This window comes from Triticum urartu, chromosome 5, assembly GCF_003073215.2.
Source record: "Triticum urartu cultivar G1812 chromosome 5, Tu2.1, whole genome shotgun sequence".
Lineage (NCBI taxonomy): Eukaryota > Viridiplantae > Streptophyta > Magnoliopsida > Poales > Poaceae > Triticum > Triticum urartu.
In genome coordinates, this window is record NC_053026.1 from 92,336,264 (window position 1) to 92,340,775 (window position 4,512).

A 4,512-nucleotide genomic window follows, 5' to 3' on the forward strand; every position below is an offset into this window, starting at 1 on the left:
AGGATGGCAATTTTACCCATGGACATGGATACCCATGGATATCCGACCCGAATGGATAGGGTTTGGATATGCTTTTGTGTCCATGGGCGGCGCCCAAACCCGACCCGATTACTCATGGGTAGGGCATGGATATAATCTCGTACCCGTGGGTATACCCAAACCCGTCAGGATGGTATGACTTAATGGGCAAAAAATCTGCTATCCCTACCTCATAGTCACATGTCCCTATATAATTTGATACTTTTTAATCTAAAACATGCAAAAGAAATTGCACAATCCCCATCATACGTTTATTAGTTGACATTTAATCCCCTCCGTAACATACTATAGCACTCCTTATTTTTTATCTCCTTGTTAAATAACTCGTCATTCTCATCTATTACAAAAATACTAAATGATCTTAGGTTGTTAGTGAATGTTGATTTACCATAAGTTGATGTTTATCATAAGTGAGGCCTAGCCTGCCACGAGGTGAAGAATGGAAGAGCTTATGTTAATAATGTGTTATGTCTTATTTATATGTCTCGAGAGGACCCAATGGATATCCAATGGATATGGATATCCATCGGGTTTGGACATGGACACAATTTTTCACCCATGGATTTTTTCATGGGCGGGCAAAGACTATCTTCATGGATATGGGTATGGATTTGATAATGTTCAACCCGATCCAAACCCGACCCATTGCCATCCTTACGTGTTCGAACGCTGCCAACCACACGTGAAACGGCCGCCCCTAGCACGTTTCCGACAAGGCCCAAGCGGCTCCGCCGCGTCCTAGCGTCGCCGGCGGCGAGGCTCCTGCCTCCGCCGATGTGGTTGGCCGGGCCCCACCCCTGGCTCACTGCCAGTGGGCCCCACGGGCCCAAGTTGACTAGGTTGACCCAGTCAACTGCTGACTAGGCAGCCCCGTGTCACTGACAAGCGGGCCCCACCACACAATTAAGTTAATTGAAATGTTTTTATAAATAAAAATAATTAGTTAACCTAATTAGTCACAAACATGTGGGGCCCTACTGCTAATTAACACTGTTTAATTAAAATAAACCCCCTGTTAGCCCCACTCTCTATGACAGGTGGGACCCACTGGTCAGTTTGACCTGGTCAGCAAGTCTGTTGACTGCTGACGTCATCAGCACGTCAGGCTGACGTCATATTTTCTTTTCTGTTAATTTAATTAATTCCAGAAAATGTTTAAAACATTGAAAATTCGTAGAAATTAAACCGTAACTCCGATGAAAATGTTTTCTATATGAAAGTTGCTCAGAAAAATCCCACGAATCCGAATGCGTGGTCCATTCACCTGTCACATGCCCCTAGCATGCTGAACATGGAACCGTCCCCTCTCTTTCATCTGTCCAGAATTCGTCTAACGCCAGGGATTCATCCTCGGATGTTTATCCCCTCCGTCTGCAATGTGTAGTACTACGTTAGGACAACCCTAGCTCTGCATGTCGTCATGTAATACTTAGTGATGCATCTGTTTGCTCTGTATTTACTGTTTCTTTCCCTTCTTCTCTTCGGAAGACCCCGAGACCGCTGCTGATGCCCCTGTGATCGACTATGTCGACGACGACCCCTCCTTGCCAGAGCAACCAGGCAAGCAAACCCCCCTTGAGCAATCCAATATCGCCCATTTCTTTCCCTCTCATGCTTGCATTAGAACTGCTACTACTTTATGTATGATCCTACTCTGATGCACAGCTTGTTTTTGTTATCTGCTTTCATACCTTACCTGCTTATCCTAAACTGCTTAGTATAGGTTGGTTAGAGATCCATCAGTGACCCCCACCTTGTCCCAGTTGCCCCGCTTTATGTTCGATGACTCGATCAACGTGATCGACGTCCAGGCCCCGACACCGCACATCACTTTCCCCTTTTGTTGCTCGACTCTGCAGAGTTACCATCGAGTGCCGAGGGTGGAACCTCATACATCACTCCTGATGAGATCTATGTACTGTAGATATCCGGTCGTGGTCATCGAGGGTGATTTCCTACTTAACCACTTCCGTTACGGCTCTGTCGTGCAACCCCTCAGGTATTCACCGGGGGTGATTCCTCGGGTTTTCTCCTTCGTGTTAGACACACAGTTACTATGGTTACTATGACTTTGCACTAAGCCATGTTATTAAAGACAGGTCAGCCCTGAGGGGTACCCGCGCGAGCTTAATAGCGAGTGATGTGAAGTCGGGTTGACCTGGAAGGTGCCCGCAAATACTTACGAGGCGTGGCCGGGCATTCTTAGCCCTTGCCGCAAGTACTCGAGACGGGGCGACGGGGTCACATCTTTCGTGAGTCTCTACTCGTGACTGCACTGCCAACGCACTAACGGTTTGGATATTTGATCCGAGGGGCCTCTGGCCTGATAGCATTAACCATCACGTGGGCATTGTATGGGCATTCTGCGTCGTATGCACCAGCCGAGCTTAATAGACATCATGCGATTGAGCGGCGCGCGCCGGGTTGGACTGGTAAGCTCCTGCCTTTTTAAGGAGGTAGCTAGGTCTGCTCACCGGCCGCCCACGCAACATGCAGGAGTTCCCGGGGCGATGGCCCAAGACCCCTGGGGGCATAGGTTTAGTCCGGCGTTCTTGACCTCTCTATTAAGCCTAGGTCGGGTTGCGGCGTATTGTTTGGCCGAGGCCGGGCATGACCCAGGAAAGTGTGTCCGACCGGATTTAATCGAGCGTGGTGGGTAAGTTGGTGCACCCCTGCAGGGAAGAAAACATCTATCGATAGCCTGTCCTACGGTAACGGACACTTGGAGTTGTATCCCAATCGATACAACTAGAACTGGGTACTTGTGATGAGAAATGAATTGTGAATGAGAAATGGATAGTATGGCTCTGGGATTGCTTTCTCGCAGGGAGTCGAGAAAGGATCTCTGGCCGAGGTTGATAACACTATTACTACTTGACATTATGTCGATCTGTACTCTTCTATATGCTGCAAGATGCGTGAAGATTCTAGTCTTCGATAGGCTAGGCTTTCCCCTTCTTTTCTGGCATTCTGCAGTTTAGTCCACAGATACACCCCTTTTCCTTTGATACAGATGCATACTTAGTTTAGATATGATGTAAGTATTGCGAGTACTTTGGATGAGTACTCACGGTTGCTTTGCTATCTCTTTTTCCCATATACCCATTTGTTGCGACCAGATGACGGATCCCAGGAGCCAGACGACACCACTGATGACTACTGCTACCCCGAGGGTGCCTACTACTACGTGACGGCCACTGACGACTTGGAGTAGTTAGGAGGCTCCCAGGCAGGAGGCCTTGCCTTTTCGGTCGTTGTTGTTTTTGTGCTAGCCTTCTTAAGGCAAACTTGTTTAACTCATGTTTGTACTCAGATATTGTTGCTTCCGCTGACTCTTGTGTATTTCGAGCTTATGTATTCGAGCCCTCGAGGCCCCTAGCTTGTAATATAAAGCTTGTATTATTTTAATTTGTGTCTAGAGTTGTATTGTGATATCTTCTCGTGAGTCCTTGATATTGATCGTACACATTTGCATGTATGATCAGTGTACGATTGAATCGAGGGCGTCACAGGATGTACCGATCACATGACTAGAGATAAGGACATGTTTCATGAGCTTGCTGAAAACAACGGCCCTCGAAAGTATGTCACTTTTGGTGACAACTCAAATGGTAAGGTGGTTAGCCTTGGTAAGGTGGCCATCTCACATGATAGCTCCATACAAAATGGTATGCTCGTTGAATCCCTTGGCTATAATTTACTTTCCGTATCTAGACTTGCTGACTTTGACTTCAATGTCTGATACGTCCATTTTGCATCATGCTTTTATATCAATATTTCTGGCATTATGGGCTTTTATTACACAATATGTCGCAATACTTATGCCTATTCTCTCTTATTTTACAAGGTTTGCATGAAGAGGGAGAACGCCGACAACTGGAATTCTGGGCTGGAAAAGGAGCAAATATTAGAGACCTATTCTGCACAACTCCAAAAGTCCTGAAACTTCACGGGATCACGTTTTAGAATATATAAAAAATATTGGGCGAAAGAAGTACCAGAGGGGGGCCACCCACCATCCACAAGGCTGGGGGCGTGCCCCCTCCTGCTTTGTGGCCCCCCTGGCAGCCCTCTGAAGCCCATCTTTGGCTATATGGAGTCTTTCATCCAGGAAAAAATTACAAGCTAGTTAACTGGACGAAACTCCGCCGCCACGAGGTGGAACCTTGGCGGAACCAATCTAGGGCTTCGCCGAAGCTGTTTTGCCGGGGAAACTTCCCTCTAGGAGGGGGAAATCATCACCATCGTCATCACCATCGATCCTCTCATCGGGAGGGGGTCAATCTCCATCAACATCTTCAGCAGCACCATCTCATCTCAAACCCTAGTTCATCTCTTGTATCCAATCTTTGTCTCAAAACCTCAGATTGGTACCTGTGGGTTACTAGTAGTGTTGATTACTCCTTATAGTTGATGCTAGTTGGTTTATTCGGTGGAAGATCATATGTTCAGATCCTTTATGCATATTAATAC